The 19,439-nt window shown below is 41.8% G+C and overlaps 1 pseudogene; it reads left to right on the forward strand.

Annotated features, from left to right (window-relative positions):
• The first annotated feature begins 681 nt into the window (after positions 1–681).
• Positions 682–16,894, forward strand: LOC127444806 (adhesion G protein-coupled receptor E3-like; annotated as a pseudogene).
• Positions 16,895–19,439: the final 2,545 nt, after the last annotated feature.

Below are 19,439 nucleotides of genomic sequence, written 5' to 3' on the forward strand. Positions count from 1 at the left end.
TCTACGGGACAGGCAAGCCAGGCAATTGCCTGGGGCTCCAAGCTGGAAGCCCCCTGCGGGTGGTAAGAAAAGACGCTTGAAACAAATGATTGGTAATGCTTAGCAGACTAGAATTACATTTTTGAAACCCCCCCTAGAGGGGCCCCCATCCATTTAGCTACAAATTCAAGTAAGAGCAGAATTTAAAATGTTGCGACAATCACAACATTTTCATGAGATCATGCTGCTTGTTTTGAATGTTCAAAATTCTGTGATACCCCTCTAGATGAGCCCGCTTTTTTCTTTTATAACTTTTTTTGCCTAGGGCCCCTAGAGTCCCTAGGATCGCCTCTGTTCTTATCAGATGCTTTCTTTACAAAGTGACTTGTTCAAACCACATTACTGGGAAGTAGTGGCTTATATAGATTATTTAGAGATTTGGGATGCAGCCCAAGTGTCTGAAGTCTCTTATGCTGTATTCACTGATAGACCTGTCTTGTCTTCAAATGCTGTACGTTTTTAGGATTCACAGAAGGCACAGTTTGCTTACTGCCATTCAAGCAACAATATCTAATTTCCTATATGTTTGAAAATTCTTATTCAAAGAATAAGACATCCATTTTTTTCTTATTATAGATTGCCTTATTTACAAAACTCAGCATCATTCTTCCCAGGACAATTAGGGGTTGTACTGTTATCGGCATGGATAGCAGGCGGTAAATGTAAGCGAAGCGTAGTTCTAGCGGGAAGACTCGCAGCTGTACATCATCGCACCATTAGCTAGGTAACTCCAAGCCAATCATGTGTCAGCCATCGCTTTATAAGTCTGCTTACACTCTATCACATTGCTGTTTCAGTGTGCCAACACGGCAACCTCTACCACCCCACTGCCACCAGTTGAGTCCTGTCCTGCATGGGGGCAGGCTCCTCGCCCCTGCCTCCTATCTCTGGCATGATCTCACGGTTCCGAGTAAAACTTCTTCGGACCGCCAGACGGGGCTTATGTCAAAGAGAAACATTACATTCCTGTTTCATATTCATCAAATAAATGTAATTTTAAACTTTACTCAAGTCTGCAAGTCTTCCTGGTAGAAATGGAACTTCATTAAAAATAGATTTTCATTTATGTTTTCCATTAATCATGTCAGCAGTAATTCATTAAATCATGGGCAAATGATGGAAAAGAGCGTTAAAACCAAGCCAGATATCCACACACAGTGTAGTCGAACACATCTGCATTTAAAGAGCCATTATAGTACATATACCTTGATTGCAGAAATGGAATGATGTTGCACAGTCCTAGTAAAGTAAACCCTGTGGTCTGATGCATCCTCCAAAACCTACCAATCAGAACAGACCCTCAAGATAGGGACTAGTTCTGTACAAATTGCATTCAGCATTGAACATTTTTGGGTGTGTTCACACTTCACACCATTGCCAGATTCCTTTCTAATTCCTTTTGTGAATCGGGTGCTAAAACAATGCAGAAAGCGTGTAAAATTAAACAACATTATTATTTTTAGTCAATTTCCCCATCATTGTTTTTGGTGCTGTAAGTGGCAAAGTTATAACACTTGTTCTGATCTGGCAAAAGTAATGAATGATTCATGTCAGGCATGGCCTCGCAGGATATACCAATAAAAGAAGAATATTATTGTGCAGTAATATGTGGTAAGCAGGAAAACATGGCATCTTTTTTACCATCTATGCAAATTTGAAGTGGTCCTTTCACTGTTAAACAGTAACAAAACTATATACTGCGCTTTGCAAATTCTGTTTAAAAATGAAATACATAAATAGAACTGTTAAAATGCAAATAATTAAGACTCCCTGACACTAGACATGCACAAGATCTGTGCCAAGTCAGAATAATTCTTACCCGCTCTTCCAGTACAAGATCACATGAAGGACTCTTGACACTCAGTATGAATACAATCTTCCTGCAGATACTGTATGTGTTTTGTTTATTATTATTTTTTCTTTAGTTTTCTAACAGAAATCATATAATTCTCAAGGTAACCAATATCCCAGATACTAAATATTAATATGGTGGCCAAGTTGACTTTTTCATTGGCACACGACTAAATTTGTTGGTTAATTCAGTATAATTTCTGTGAAGATGTTCCAGGTTTGTTGACCGCATTAGAGTAGCATATCACTTGTTATATCACAGCCATGTCAGACAGAAACATCTTTCGGGTTACACAAAATCCAGAAAGTCACATGGGTTTGGAACATCATGAGAGTGGGTAAATGATGGGAGGGTATGCTAAGGCCAATCTCTATATTTTTTAAGGGAATACCTGTAAGAAAGGTGACTACGCCAGCAAAATATTAACCCAATCAGATAAAAAGACAACACTATGGCCACCATTAAGAGGGCACAGAGATAACAAACTCAAACAAAAGGTCTTAACCCACACAAAGCAAAATCTAAAAGTGTGAAGAGCAGGGAAGAGAGAGGCTGATGACAAATCACCCTGCTATGATCATCTTAAATAACAAAAAATATTCCCAACAGGAACAATAATGAGGTTTCTGAACTCAAGATGATCACAATGGGTCCAGACAGGAGGAAGGCAATCGGCCAGCGATGCTCTATACGAGTCTCACATGAACAATCGCTAGCACACAGAATGAAACTAACATTAGCCCCGTGTGCCTGAGCTTGCCGGTTAGCATAACATCTAACAGCAACAACACATACTTTGGAGGGGAAGCATCCGATACTGGAAAGGGGGTGGTCATTAGACTGTGATGCGTGTCTAGGTGGCATGTAGCCACTCTAATATACCCCATGAACACATGCTGATTGGCTTCCAAAACCACCTAATACTAAGGGGGCGTGATACAATAAAACATACAGAACTGTTCTTGTACAAACTGTATGATGTTGGTCTCATTACAGTTAAAATATTGTGTATAAAAGAGATGGCCACCATTATGCACCACATACCACAAATGATAAAACTATGGGAATAAAGGAAGACAGCGGTCTATCCCACTACACTTATAAACTGAGGTCATAAGAGCCCGAAGTTACAGAATCACCCTGAAAAAGAAAGAACGAAATATTCTAAAACAAAATAATTACAAAGAAAATAGCATATAATTATTTTTTATTTATTTATTTGTTTTTTCTAAATTAGAGGCACAAGTCTTCATGGTTGGACCAAATGTCACTTTACATAAAATCCCTCAGCTGGACACAACAAATGCTTCTGTGGACATCGATCTCATTGGAATTGCCCAGAACAACCAAGAAACATGTATGTTAAAATGTTGGTGTAATTTAATCAAAACTATCTGAGATACACCACTAGTAATTACAGACAAATGTGAGTGTCAACGATTGCAAAATTGAAGAAAAAGGAACACTATTAAACCACATTTACTTCTTTACAGTTTATTGTATGCCATTTTTCTCTTTCTGTCTCTGTAACCCAGAATCAGCTGCTGTGGCTTTCATGAGCTACACCACAATGGAGAACGTACTGAGACCTGACTTCTTCAACACATCAGATGACTCAATTTAAACCATGATGTCCACTGTGATCTCAGCTACTCTTCCCAAAACCAACTACACAAAACTCACAAAAACAGTCAACTTCACCCTGAAACACATCAGAGTGAGTTACCTTTATATCAGATGTTCAGAAATCATTGATGTGCTAATGAGACACTGAAGTTGACCTGATTGTGTAAACAGTAAAATGTTTGTCCCATTTTGTTCAAGTCTTTGTCTAATTTAAGTTGTGATGAATGACACTGAACACTGACACTGAATGTTCTTGTTGTTTGTTCTTTATTTAAAGCAATTTGTCTCTGGAGGCAGTCTGTCCTGTGTTTACTGGAATATCAGTGAGTGGATTGTAGATGGTTGTTCTGTTGTAAAGACCAACAGCAGCCACATTGTGTGTTCCTGTGATCATCTGTCATCATTCGCTCTCATCATGCAAACCAGCAGCCCACCAGAGGTAAGAGAACAGGTCAGACAAGTTACATTTTTACATGTGGTGGTGTGGTGGCTACATGCTCAAGTTTGGTAATTTTTAACTATTATTAACCATCACTTTTGAGCTCTTGAGAAAGGCAGGTAACTTCAGTTTGTTCCAGATGAATTGTTCCTCTAGTAAGTGTACAGAGAGTTGATTTGGATAAGAGCGTCTGTGCTCGCATATAAACTAACGTCTTCCAGTGGACCATCTTGTCATTGTTTGTTGGTTGCATTGAATGAGATTTGGGGTTTTCCAACTGTTGGAGATATTCTGCATAAACTGATTCTTAATAGTATTCACAATGGTACAAACATCGAAATGAGTTTTGATCTGGAGCAGAAAATGATGCCGGGTTTCCTGTTTGATGTGACATGATATTTTCTCAGGATGATCCACTGATGAAAATACTGAATTTGGTGGCTGTGATCGTGGGGCTGGTGTTCCTCAGTTTGGCCCTGTTGACTTTTGCTTTTTGTCGGTGGAATCCTGGAGTGAACAATGTGGTTCGACTCAACCTCTGCTTGAGTCTGCTGTTGGCTCACCTTCTGTTCTTGCTCACACAAGAGTTTCTGAAGGAAATACGCCCTAACCAAGTGAAAATTATTGATGACTCCAGTTGAAATTTATTGTTCATTATAGAATTATAGTTCATACATACCACAATAGTTCACTCCGCTGTAACCGCTGGAGGGTCAACTTGGCCTTGTGCTTAGGGTCATTGTCGAGCTGGAAAGTCCAAGAGCGACCCATGCGCAGCTTTAGTGCAGAAGAATGCAAATTGTCTGCCAGTATTTTCTGATAATATGCTGCATTCATCTTGCCATCAATTTTCACAAGATTCCCTGTGCCTTTAGAGCTCACACACCCCCAAAACTTCAGTGAGCCACCACCATGCTTCACAGTGGGGATGGTATTCTTTTCACTATAGGCCTTGTTGACCCCTCTCCAAACATAGCGCTTATGGTTGTGACCATAAAGCTCTATTTTGGTCTCGTCACTCCAAATTGCAGTGTGCCAGAAGCTGTGAGGTGTGTCAAGGTGTTGTCAGGCATATTGTAACCAGGCTTTTTTGTGGCATTGGCAGAGTAAAGGCTTATTTCTGGCAGCTCGACCATGCAGCTCATTTTTGTTCAAGTATCATCGTATTGTGCTCCTTGAAACAACCACACCGTCTTTTTCCAGAGCAGCCTGTATTTCTCCTGAGGTTACCTGTGGGTTTTTCTTTGTTTCCCAAACAATTCTTCTGGCAGTTGTGGCTGAAATCTTTCTTGGTCTACCTGACCTTGGCTTTGTATCAAGAGATCCCCGATTTTTCCACTTTTTAATAAGTGATTGAACAGTATTGACTGGCATTTTCAAGGCTTTGGATATCTTTTTATATCCTTTTCCATCTTTATAAAGTTCCATTACCTTGTTACGCAGGTCTTTTGACAGTTCTTTTCTGCTCCCCATGGCTCAGTATCTAGCCTGCTCAATGCATCCACATGAGAGCTAACAAACTCATTGACTATTTATACACAGACACTAATTGCAATTTAAAAAGCCACAGGTGTGGGAAATTAACCTTTAGTTGCCATTTAAACCTGTGTGTGTCACCTTGTGTGTCTGTAACAAGGCCAAACATTCAAGGGTATGTAAAATTTTGATCAGGGCCATTTGGGTGATTTCTGTTATCATTATGATTTAAAAAGGAGCCAAACAACTATGTGATAATAAATGGCTTCATATGATCACTATCCTTAAATAAAAGACAATTTCTGCCAGGGTATGCAAACTTTTGAGCACAACTGTATATATATATATATATATATATATATATATATATATATATATATATATATATATATATATTAGTTATATTCATTAGTTATATTCATTGGTAATATAATAATAGTATAACATTAAGAGCAGAATTATGAGTTCTTTTAATGGAGTAACTGTGTTAACTGAGCTACAGATGTGTGTGCTTCTCATCTGTGTCACTTTATTTTTATATTAGCCACACGGAAAAACTTCTGTGAACTTGTGCATGTATGTACTGTATGCACTTTTCAAATTTTCTGATCGAACGGTTAAAACCGCACAGGACTAGCAAAGATAAAATATATTGTTTTAGCACAGTGGTTGATTGACAAGTAGAACTTTCACCCTAGGACTCCTTGGTTTCAACACACTTGCTTCGTAAGTAAAAAATCTATAGTATATCTACTGTCATGTGTACACCTTTAAAAATGATGATATACCCCTAAATGCCCTAGTACTTAGGAAACCGGATAAAAGTAGACCATGACGGAAATTTTACAACTCAGTCCATCAGTGACAAATAAATATTTTTCTAGCGCAACCTCTGGAGACCTGACAACTCACTAGCTCATTCACAAACACACAGGCTAGTATGGCTCCATTTAGTGGTGTTTCAGTAAAGGACGCGGGAAGTGGGGGTGCTGAGGGTGCTGCAACAACCCCTGTTCTCACAGGATGTAAATGTAACAAACTGAACACGAGGTGAACTATAGCTAAGAAAACACTAACTTAGAAAGAGTCCAAAATTTGATAATAGCGCAAAAGTGAATTTTAGATTTTTTAAATGTTCCAAATCAAAATGTCCCAAACCCGGTCTGGACAACTGAGCACACCCCAGCACGAACACTGACACAAGCAACAGCTCCAGCACCGGGATGGAACCACCAATTATTAATGCCCCTTTGGACTGTCCTGCAGCAACAGCTAACATTCAGATCACAGATCCAGGGCCAACTTACACTGCTGGAGAAGAAAAAACTTTTCAGCAAAATAATTTTGTTTTTCTGACTAAGTGCTTCATCTGTTTAAATGAGTGTTCTCGCGACACATTTGTTTGTTGTGCTATGTGAAGTTTTCATGTGTTTTATATATATTATTTCTTTATTGAATTGCAAATATGTTTTTTTTTTTTTCTTGGTGGAGGGCCATGATGTTTAAGACCCTGTTGTATTTGATGTTTGCTTTTCCTTGAATTACTTCTATTATGTAAGAATATTAGTGTGATATTTATCAATTAAATATATATAATATTTCCTTAAAAATTATTTAGCATTATTGATTTCTTAAACACATTCAACTATTGCATGCTCAGATAAATCCGAATGTTAAAATTCTCATTCACATCTTTAAATCAGTGATTTTATATGGATTTAATTCATTTCAGCTAATTAGTCACTTAAATAGTAATATTAAACAACTACATTTTATTTATGTCAGTAAAATGTGAGCACTGGAGATGTGTTTGTTGTGTGACTTTTTTTGGTGTGAATTTGTGTATGAATTTGAATCCAAATTTACATATGAGGAAGATGGAAAAATAGAATTTGTGGATATTTTTTTCCTATCAGACTGATGATCAGATAACTGCTCTATAAACACTGTTGACATAAATATTTACATGACAGTCAGTCCTGTTTGGTGTGGATCACTGTATGTGAACTCATGTCAGGTAAGAGTCTCATTTTAATTTTTCATCTTGTGCATTGTTGCTGTTGCTTAATCACTATAATCACTATTTTTACAGTTGTAAATCTTTTCCCCAACATGTGTTTCTTGAAAACAACATTTGGATTTTTGTAATGAACTAAACACTGTTGTTCCCTATCTGTCACTCACTCGACGTTGTGCTGATGTAGTGACACTAGGGGTCACTCTTGGGAGCCCGAGACACCTCTGGTCTTTGATAAAAGGCCAATGAAAATTGGCGTGTGGTATTTGCATGCCACTCCCCCAGACATACGGGTATAAAAGGAGCTGGTATGCAACCACTCATTCAGATTTTCTCTTTGGAGCCAAACAGTCATGCTCATTGAGCTGAATACTACTGTTCATTCACCTCTGCTGGATCTAATGGCGCATTTCAGCAGCCTCTTCCCCCTCTGCACTGGTGCACTGCAGAGAATGCCCCTGGGCGCTTCGGCAGAAATAAAAGAGTATATTTCTCTAAAAGAGTATATTTCTCTAAAAGAGTATATTTCTCTAAAAGAGCGGCACACACGGAACGTCTTTTTAAAGACGCGTCTTTCTAAAGATTCTTTTCCGATTGTGTGTTATTCCTGGTTGCGCTCGTTATCTCTCGCCTTCTGACGGTCACGATCACTGTCTTTCGTGTCTTGGCACTGCTCATGTGGAGACAGCATTCATGGATGGTCATGTTCTCATTGCGAGGATATGTCCATGGCAACATTGCGGTCGCGACTCGCCTTTGTAAGAAAGCAAGCCACCCCAGAGGCTCCCCGCCTCGGTCCTTTTACCCACGGGTATGAGGCCAGCGCAGCTAGCACTGGGGGCGATTTGGGGACCCCAATGGGACCGCATCCGCCGGGTATCCCCTGCGGACCTCCCATTCCCCAGCACGCTCGTCTGCCCCGATCGGGCTTCCGGATGAGTCCACCAGCTCATCTCATGGCGAGTTTGACCTCTTATTCAGAGCCCGTGAAAGTGATGAGCTCTCAAGCGCAGCATCGGAGAGCGGGCTCGTCCAGTCAGAAGCCTCAGCTGGGCTCCTCCCTTCGGGGATGATTGCCAGTCACAGGCTGATGCGGAGATGACGACATGCTTTCCGGGGCAGCCGCAAGCGTCGGCTAAAGTGGAACTCAATACTCTTCCCTGAACCTTCGTTGCTTGGTGATTGGTTCCTGGGCTCGCGGCGCCACTCAAAGCCACGCCCCGCCCCCCGTTCCTTTCTTTCCGGAAGTGTATGAAGAGCTGACAAGGTTGCGGGAGGCACTTTTTACTGCCCGGTCCCAATTTTTTCAGCTTCCCCGCCCACACTACCCTCGATGGTGGGGCGGCCAAGGGCTATTCGGCAATCCCCCGGTAGATTATATCGGTGCACCTATGCCCGCAGAGTCATCTGGCGCGCAGGTGGCGCTCCTCACCTGGAGGACTTTGCCCAGCAGTTTTTGATGGTGGAGCAGTAAACAGATGCTAGCCGGCATATCCTGCCCTAGCACGGCTCAAGATCCCGCACCCCGTCTGCTCATCGCCAAGGGCGTCCCCCTGCGGTGACTGCACCGGCTCTGCCGCAGCCCACCCCTTTGGCCCAGCCCCGGCGTGGAGCCCACCGCAGGAAGCAGACGCCACCCATCTCACGGCCACCCAGAACCCGTGAAAGGCTTCAAAGTGCCCTTGAGACGGGCGACCCAGGAACAACGAAACCCGCTGCTCTGGAGCTGGTAAGCAGATCTCTCCATCTTTTTGTTACCTTTTGCATTTAATTGCGCTGCATGCCCAAGTGGCTGCAGTACTCAAGAGCTCAGCAAGAGCGGTTTCCTTGTTCCCTGGGTCACGTATCCGGTGTGCACGGCCGTCATCACGACCACCGTCCACCACTCTATTTGGCAGGTTTGGCGCTCCAGCGGCGGTCTCCCGCCCCTGAGCGCCCAGCTGTGGCACAAATCCACCCCCGATGTGACAGTCTCCATGGGTCACGAGGACAGGCCTCTTCCTCCCCTGTCCCAGGCTGTTCCAGGGGTGGTCACAAGGAGCCAGGTAAGTGCTTCGATGTCCTTAGACTCAGCACGGCCACGACGTGGTGTGGCACCTCGAGCTCCGCCCCGCCATGAGGCCCCACCAGCCGGTACGTCCGATGACGTTGTCCCTTTGGTCTCCCTTGCGCGGAACTTGGACGCATGGTTTGCGCTTTCCAATCCATCGCGAGGGCTGGTCCGGACCATCCGACTCGGCTGCGCGATTCACTTCGCCGGACGTCCGCCCAGGTTCAGCGGTGTCCACTTCACCTTGGTGAAGAACGAAAACTATCCTGCCCCGGCATGGCTCAAGATCCCGCACCCTGTCCACTTATCACCAAGGGCATCCCCCTGCGGTGACTGCACCGGCTCCGCCGCAGCCCGCCCCTTTGGCCCGGCCCTGGCGTGGAGCCCACCGCAGGAAGCAGACGCCACCCGTCTCACAGCCACCCAGAACCTGTGAAAGGCTTCAAAGCGCCCTTGAGCCAGGTAAGTGCTTCGATGTCCTTAGACTCAGCACGGCCATGACGTGGTGTGGCACCTCGAGCTCCGCCCCGCCATGAGGCCCCACCAAAGTCCGATGACGTTGTCCCTTTGGTCTCCCTTGCACGGAACTTGGATGCATGGCTTGCACTTTCCAATCCATCGCGAGGGCTGGTCCGGACCATCCGATTCGGCTGCACGATTCACTTCGCCGAGCGTCCGCCCAGGTTCAGCGGTGTCCACTTCACCTTGGTGAAGAACGAAAACACTGCTACCTTGCGTGGAGATCGCTACCCTCCTACCTAAGGGCGCGATAGAACCTGTCCCTCCAGCCGAGATGAAGAAGGGGTTTTTCAGCCCCTACTTCATCGTACCGAAAAAAGGCGGTGGGTTGTGGCCAATCTTGGACCTGTGAGTTCTGAACCGGGCTTTACATAGACTCCTGTTCAAGATGCTGATGCAAAAATGCATTCTGGCGAGCGTCCGGCATCAAGACTGGTTCTCGGCGGTAGACCTGAAGGATGCGTACTTCCACGTCTCGATCCTTCCTCGACACAGACCCTTCCTGTGGTTTGCGTCCGAGAGTCAGGTGCATCAGTACAAAGTCCTGCCTTTCGGCCTGTCCCTGTCTCCTCGCGTCTTTACGAAGGTCGCAGAGACTGCCCTTGCCCCGTTAAGGGAGGTGGGCATTCGCATTCTCAACTATCTCGACGACTGGCTAATCCTAGCTCATTCTCGAGACATGTTGTGCGCACACAGGGACCTGGTGCTCTCACACCTCAGCCAACTAGGGCTTTGGGTCAACTGGGAAAAGAGCAAGCTCCTCCCAGTTCAGAGCATCTCTTTTCTCGGTTTGGAGTTGGACTCAGTCTCCTTGACGGTGCGCATTACGAACGAGCGCGCCCAGTCGATGCTGGCCTGTTTGAAGGCGTTCAAACAGAAAACAGCGGTTCCACTGAAACTTTTTCAGAGGCTCCTGGGGCATATGGTATCCTCGGCGGTGGCCACCCCGCTCGGGTTGATGCATATGAGGCCGCTTCAGCACTGGCTCCAGACTCGAGTCCCGAGATGGGCATGGTGCCACGGGACATGTCACATGGTCATCACGCCGGTCTCCAGGCGCGTCGTGGTCACGACAGACGCCTCCAAAATGGGCTGGGGCACTGTTTGCAACGGGCACGCAGCCACCGGCCTCTGGACGGGTCTGCGACTGCATTGGCACATCAACTGCCTCGAGTTGTTGACAATTCTGCTCGCCCTGCAGAGGTTTCGGCCATTGATCCAGGGCAAGCACGTGTTAGTTCAGACAGACAACACGACAACGGTAGCATATGTCAACCGCCAAGGCGGTCTGCACTCTCGTTGTGTGTCACAACTGTCTCCTCCTCTGGAGTCAGCAGCACTTCAAGTCGCTGCAAGCCACTCACATCCCGGGCAACCTCAACACTACAGCGGGTGCACTGTCACGACAGGTTACCCTCAGAGGAGAGTGGAGACTCCACCCTCAGGTTGTCCAGCTTATTTGGAGTCGATACAACAGGCACAGGTGCAACTGTTCGCCTCCCAAGAATCCTCCCCAATGCCCGCTCTGGTACGCCCTGACCGAGGCCCCCCTCGGCATAGACGTGCTGGCACACAACTGGCCCCCTGGCATGCGCAAATATGCTTTTCCCCCAGTGAGCCTGTTTGCACAGACAAGGAGCAGGTTGTCCTGGTAGCAGAATTCAAAAAAGAAAAAAAGAAGGGGAAAAGAGGCCACGACTGGGTTAAGCCTGTCTCTATCTTTTGGGTAGTCGACTTGTCCCCAAAAAGGGCCGTTCAACACTCATAAATATGTTGGGGGAGGTTACGTGTCGACCTGGTGTGCTGGCTATGAGGCACACAGTAGTCTGCCCACTACACACCGCCTGTTCCCATAACACAGTTCAGCCAATTGTGGCATTTCGTATAGGGACCCCTAGTGTCACTACATCGACACAACGTCGAGTGAGTGACAGATAGGGAATGTCATGGTTACTTGTGTAACCTCCGTTCCCTGATGGAGGAAACGAGACGTTGTGTCCCTCCTGCCACAACGCTGAACTACCTGCTGAAATGGCCGGACCTTATATTGGCTCCTCAGCATAAAATCTGAATGAGTGGTTGCATACCAGCTCCTTTTATACCCGTATGTCCGGGGGAGTGGCATGCAAATACCACTTGCCAATTTTCATTGGCCTTTTATCAAAGACCAGAGGTGTCTCGGGCTCCCAAGAGTGACCCCTAGTGTCACTACATCGACACAACGTCTCGTTCCCTCCATCAGGGAACGGAGGTTACACAGGTAACCATGACGTTTTCCAACTGTTGGAGATATTCAGAATATACTGATTCCTAATAGTATTAATAATGGTACAAACACTGAAATGAGTTTTGATCTGGAGCAGAAAATGATGCAGAGTTTCCCGTTTGATGTGACATGATATTTTCTCAGGATGATCCACTGATGGAAATACTGAATTTGGTGGCTGTGATCGTGGGGCTGGTGTACCTCAGTTTGGCCCTGTTGACTTTTGCTTTTTGTCGGTGGAATGCTGGAGTGAACAATTTGGCTCGAATCAACCTCTGCTTGAGTCTGCTGTTGGCTCACCTTCTGTTCATGCTCACACAAAAATTCCTGAAGGACATACGCCCTAACCAGGTGAAAATTATTGACGACTCCACTTGAAATATATTGTTCATTATAGAATTATAATAAATATAATCTCTTTCTGTCTTTCACTGTCTCCAGGTGTTGTGTGCAGTGATATCAGGTGTTCTGCACTTCTTCTTTTTCTCCTCCTTTGTGTGGATGTTCACTGAAGCTGTGCTGCTTTTCATCTGTGTGAAGAACCTATCACAGATCAGCTCCAAACAGAGGGAGGTGCTTAGCAGCAGATTCATCATCGTGATTGGATATGTGATTGCTCTGGTTGTGGTGGGCGTGTCTGTTGGACTGGTTCCTGAGGGTTATGGCAGTGAAAAGTAAGCTTGTATTTTTGTATTTAATTTAAAACTTGTGCTATACTTTTAGTGCCTTTTTATGTAATCTGTGGATATTTATATTTTGAGTATTTCCCCATTAACTGATGCTGGATTAAATTGGAGAAAGGATTTATCTGGAGTTTTCTGGGACCTGTTTGTGTCCTTCTAGCAGTAAGTTTTACAGTATGTTTAAACATACTGTATATATGTATACTGTACACCAGCGTGAGTCACGGAAACATTTGAATTCGGCACAGAATCCTCTGGTGCAAACCACTCGGTGAGCAAACATTAAACGGCCCGACAATACAGCACTGATGCTGAGAAAACACCTTAACATGCACAGACATAAATTAGCAGACTTTTCACACATCACCACCTTTATAATGAATTTACTATAGTAACACTAACTGTATTGACTGTAGTATTTTAGGCAGACATATATTCATAATAAATATTATATTACCACTATTGCTCTATTAAATTTATAATAGGCTTCATTAGGGAAGTGAGGGAATATAATTAATGTTTGTTTCAACTATGGCAGTTTATAATTTTATTTGTGTTTATTTTTTGTTTTAAATGTGTTTAGGATACTGTTTTTTTCTGTACAAAAATGGCAAAGTTTGTTTTATAGAACTCATGTTAGATTTTACCATGATAGTGACGATCCATGCTTGGTTTTACCTGAGGTTACCACGGTCAGGTTACAAATAAATACCACTGTTTAAACTATTAAAACTATGGTACATTTTCAAAAGGGCAAAAGCAAAATAGAATAAAGGGCTTTAAAGCCCTAAAGATTTATGGACAAAGCTAGTATTCCTTCTGTGTGAAATATGTTTCAAATAAATCAAATAAAATAAATACAAAATAAATAAAAATAAAAAATAAAAAAAAATTGATAGTTTACTGATTGTTTCCTGAATAAAAATAAAATCCATGATTAAAGTAAAATCTTATGTACTTTATTAGACAAGTTTAAATTAATAAACAAGGCAATCCCTCAAAGCAGTCAGTTTTAATATTTCAAATTTAATTAGCCTTATTCAGGGTTTATTAAACTGACCAGTTGCAGATAAAGAACTTATATTTAACTATAAGACTTGACTTGGACTTGGACCTCAGGGACTTGTGAACATGTCTGATATATATTGTATATACATATACATAATAAAGCAATATCACACAAGCAAGAGTGCTGTACGTCAATCTATCAGTACAACTGTGATTCGTCTGTAGGCATGAGGCAGCAGGTAATCCCAGCCATGCTGATTTTATATTAGGGCTGTCTATTTAATGTGTTAACTCAGTGAGATTAATTGTATCAACAGTTAACACATTAAAAAAATAGCACAATTAATCATGTCCCAGACTGCTCCACTTGAACAGGCAACGTGCAGCTGAAAAGGCAACAAATCATACTTTCTGACAGCAGACAATATAAGATGAGGAAGTGTTCTTGCATTCTAACACAGCTGGATGAAACACAACTCCAAATGCTGTGGTCTTATGATCTGTTTCATTAAGTTTCAAACTCTGTTTAACTTGACACAGCAACATAAAAACGCTACACAAAAACTTGAAGAAATGCAACCAAAGTGAGATGCTCCAAAAGTATCCGTCTGATGCATGTTTATAGACCTTAGAACTCAGAACCGGCCTTATAATAAGTCTAACTTGGACAGAGGGATTGGAAAATGCATTGCTGTGAAGTGTAGGCCAATGTAACCCTGGTTCCATAAGTAGGGAACTAGACACTGCATCGCTGACGCAATGGAAACACGCAAGTGGACACGTGGTCAGAAGCCCTTATACAATCACGCCAATGTTCCTAAACCGTGGGTTGCTTATATGCGCTTGTTCAAGTGTCATCACTCAGCGCAAGCCTATGCAGCATCTAGTGAGTATGGCCGGCTACACAGAGTCTTGTTCTCTACTCAGGGAAACAGGGTTACTGACATACGTAACTGAGATGTTCCCTTTCATAGTTCACTTCAACATTGCCAGTTTAAATGGGGAAGGAGAGATGGACTGCAAGGTAATAACCTGCGAGGTGAACGGTGTAGAGGCAATCTTTGTTAAAAATTCCAAACCTTCGACATTTCCCTGCCGTGAAATTCAAACCCGATGGATTGACCGACAGGGCATGCAAATAACCAACCCTCTTAAACTATGCCAATGCCAAAAGCAGGGCGGTTTTACGAGACAAAAACTGATTGGACCACTAAAACGGTCCCAACACGTTCAATGGGGTAACAACATGTGATGCTTGTGACACTGTGATATTGTACACTGCATAGAGTACGTATGGCCCAAGACACTTGGCCGTGGGTGCAGAGGCTAAAATAAATGCACATTTCCCAGCATGAGCCACAGAGGGAGACAGAGCTAATTCTTTTCTTTTTTTTATGTCAAATTGTGACACATTTGGCCTTCCATACACACTGACGCTGGTATTTTTTGACACTTTGTTTTAACCCTGTTCCAGCACTGGAGTGTGTCATTAATAACAAGGGTTTCTGAATCTTACATACTGCACCTTTAAAATGTTGAGTGTGAAGTAGTCTGTAGGCAGATGTATTGTAGCAATATGCAATTCTTACTGATATCAATTAATAAAATATATAAACAATTTTCTTTAAAATTATTTAGCATTATTTGTTTTTTAAACACATTCAACTACATGTTAAAAATGAAGAACATCAGCTTCAGCTTAGTTGTTCTCATTTACCAAGACAAACATTTATGAAACAATCTGCTATTTCCTCCAAACTCTGAGCACAATCTCAAAACGAAACACTAATTTGTACAACAACTTCCATGTCAAACCCAAACATTTCACTCACAATCATATTCTCGTCAAAACAAGCTTTGGCCTCAGATGACAAACCACAAACCTTGATCTTACACTACATCATACTACACAAAATGTGCAAGTGTACAGGATCAGGGAAACACTTTAAGGTAATTTTCAAAAGTTTATTTCCAGAGAGTGGCCAATTATACCGTACATGTGACTACAGTAAAGTGTTCAGTGACATGCACCAAAACATCACACACTCATTATGGTCTCAAAACATCCCAGTACAGGCTATTGATAAAGATCATGAGATTTGGTGTGTCACAGGAAAAGGAGAGACAGCGTAAACAAAATTTAATAATAATATATATAATAATAATATATTTCCTCATCATGCTGATGTGCATTTTTGTAAACTAACACACACAATCACTAGTGAAATGCCAGTACATCACACACTGAGTATATAATTGCCGTGGTACACTGTAAAATATGATGCACTGTTAACTGTATCTGTAAGCATCTGTAGTAAATGTAGTAAGAATAGTGAGATGCAATAATGATGCTGAGCAGATGTTTTCTCTGCCGTGTGTGACAACATCAATCAATACAACTGATCACAGATGCACAGACATCAACACTGTATACAAAATCGGTGTACAAATCCCAGCCATGATGATGATCAACAAAAACATAGTTTTCAAATAAAAAGATGAACATAACAAAACTCCAACCCTAACCCTACAAACCTAATAACAAAAGCAACTGCACATAAAACCAGACAATTTAAGTGTGCAAGACATTCATGCTGCAATGTAAAAGTTAATCCAAAAATGCTAATTCTCTCATCATTTACTAACCCTTATGCCGTCTCAAACATATACAACTTTTTTTTCTTTTTCTTATGCAGAACACAAAACTCTTTTGATGGAGATGTTCATGAGGTGTTTTTTTTTGTTGTTTTTTTTACATACAATGCAAGTCAGCAGAGTCCAAAACATTTCCCTTCCTCACGCTTGACACAAGACAACAGTGTGTTACCTGTTTATGTGCCTCAGGCGGACATGTTTGGAGCATCTCACTGTGTAACGTTTGAGGCAGGCAGGGGCAAGAGTAGCAGACAAAGACGATGATGTTTGAACCCAAGTGCAGTTTTATTTATAGTGCTGGTATCCAAACATGAATCCAAAACAAAACAAACATAAACTATTTTTATTTTTTTTATTTTATTAAATAACATAAAATAAAACAACAACTATATTTTACAATCAAATCCTGTATTTTTTAAAAAATGAAAGAGCCCTGCAGCATTCCCTCATTTTCTCACTCATCCCTAAAATCCCTTCCAAATTCCATCCACGTTCGAGTTCATATCTTATCACGTAAGATGTTCCTCTCTGAATTATATTTACAACACCACATAATGACATGCTCAACATTTTCAGGAACACTACAAACGTCACATTTATCTGATATGCACTTTGCCATTTAAATAATGTGGTTTTATTTTATTTTTTTAAATATCATCCAGTATGTCAATCTTAATTTTGAGAAAACCACTTCCTCTATGCCTTCACCTTAATTGATTTTGTGTGTGTGTGTGTGTGTGTGTGTGTGTGTGTGTGTGCTATAATAGTGTCTCCCTTTGGTATCTGTGTCCCACTTCTTCTGCCATGAATCCCTCACTGCCTTTTTAATTAAAATGATTTGGCCTCACCTTTTCCAAAGGGAACTTTCATTATTTCATTTAATTTCAATGCTCTCTTTGCAATCTCGTCCGCTTTCTCATTTCCCACTACACCAACATGAGCAGGAATTCAACAAAACTGTACATCAGTTCCAACTTTGTATTCTCAACATTTATAGTAAAAATTTCCAACAGATCATCTCTTATAGTTTGAGTTCAAGCTACTAAGTGCTGCAGTAGAGTCCGAAGACATGACAACTCTCTCAGGCCTTACCTCTTCTATACATTATAATCCTAAAATTATGGTGACTATTTCAGCTGTAAATACAGATACTCTATCATTAATTCTTTTGCATATAACAATGTTAAACTTTGGTATGTATACTCCTGCTCATATGTTCACTCCCTGGGTCTTTAGATCCATCAGTAAATATTGGCATATAATTAAGTTCCTTTTCACAATCTTGAACCAAATATCCAATGTTATCCACATTCCTTTCAGTCCATTCTCTCTTCTGCTCCACAAGTTGCAAGTCCACCTTCGGCACAGGAAATATCCATGGAGGAACATTACCCCATACAGTATTTTATCCATAATCTAACCTATTTAAACCAAATTCCTCTGCTGCTGTATGAATATTCCACCAAATCCTTTACCTTTTTGTTGTTGTGAATATTCCCAACAATCACACAGCACCTTTGTTGCAGGCTGTTCCTCTCCAGATCCTTTTAACTTAACCCAATATGCCCATGACAACTTTGAACATCTTAATATAATGGTAATTCATCAGCTTCCACCAGTAATGCATTAGGAGTTGTTTTAACTGCACCAATACTGAGTCTATGGGCTCTGAACTGAAGTTTTCCCAACACACTCTTAGCTGCTGCTGCTCCATATACCATACACTCATAATCAGTACATGACCGTATTAAGGCCCTATAAATATCCAGTAGTGATTGTTTATCTGCTCCCCATTCATAACCACAATCTGTAAAACAAGCTGCTAAAAAATTAACAAGACAGGTCTGATAAGAGAAGGCAACACATGGAAACAGATGGATGCGTTTTACACGTTTGTAAGTAACCCATCTGTAAATTGAATCCTTACAATTAAAAGCATTCTTATAAGATGACTGTATGTTGTGAAAATGTCCATTGTGGGACTAAAAATGAATGTAATTTTATGGATGAAATGGGGATGTTCGCTAATGTCCCCTGAATGTCATTTTCAGAACGTTTTGCCCGGATGAAGATGGGACCTGTTGCGAACGTCCAAAATGTCCTGGGAACGTCCTGCAGCAAACGTTACAAAAAAGACCAAATGTAGACCTAAGGGGACATTAGCGAATGTCCTGGGGACGTCCCCTGTTTGCTAGGATATTCTTAAATATTTGCTACAATATACTTATTATGTGCACACGAGTTGTTGCATTGTACTTAAATTTAAAGTACCTGCATTAAAATACATTTGTAGTTACAGTATTAAACTTATGTCTAACCCTAACACCAACCCTAACACCAACCTTAACCTAACACCAACCCTAACCCTAACTCTAAACCTACCCGTACCTCAATCTCAGGAGTGGCAAATGTGAATCTTGTGAGAATTTCGCTGAACAACATGCAGTTATACAGTAAATACATTGTATTGTATGCATTTTAATGTTAGTACGTACTGTAGTAGTTAAAACACCTAATATCATGTTTGACCCAAAATTATATGTAACAATTAACTATTTTTCCCCCTAACTATTTGTCCCCCAAAACTTTGAGCACAAACTGAAAACTACACACCAGTTTGTAAAAACTTCAAACTTCCATGTCAAACCCAGAAGTTTTACTTACAAACATATTCTCTTCAATCAAAACAAAGCTTTGGCCTCAGATTATACACAAAAACAATCATAAATCTACAAAAAACTCTCACTGCAAGGAATTATTTACAGCTCAACCTGTGTTTTGATCTTACACTCCATTATACTACATAAAA

The sequence above is a fragment of the Myxocyprinus asiaticus genome, chromosome 8 (assembly GCF_019703515.2).
Source record: "Myxocyprinus asiaticus isolate MX2 ecotype Aquarium Trade chromosome 8, UBuf_Myxa_2, whole genome shotgun sequence".
Classification (NCBI taxonomy): domain Eukaryota; kingdom Metazoa; phylum Chordata; class Actinopteri; order Cypriniformes; family Catostomidae; genus Myxocyprinus; species Myxocyprinus asiaticus.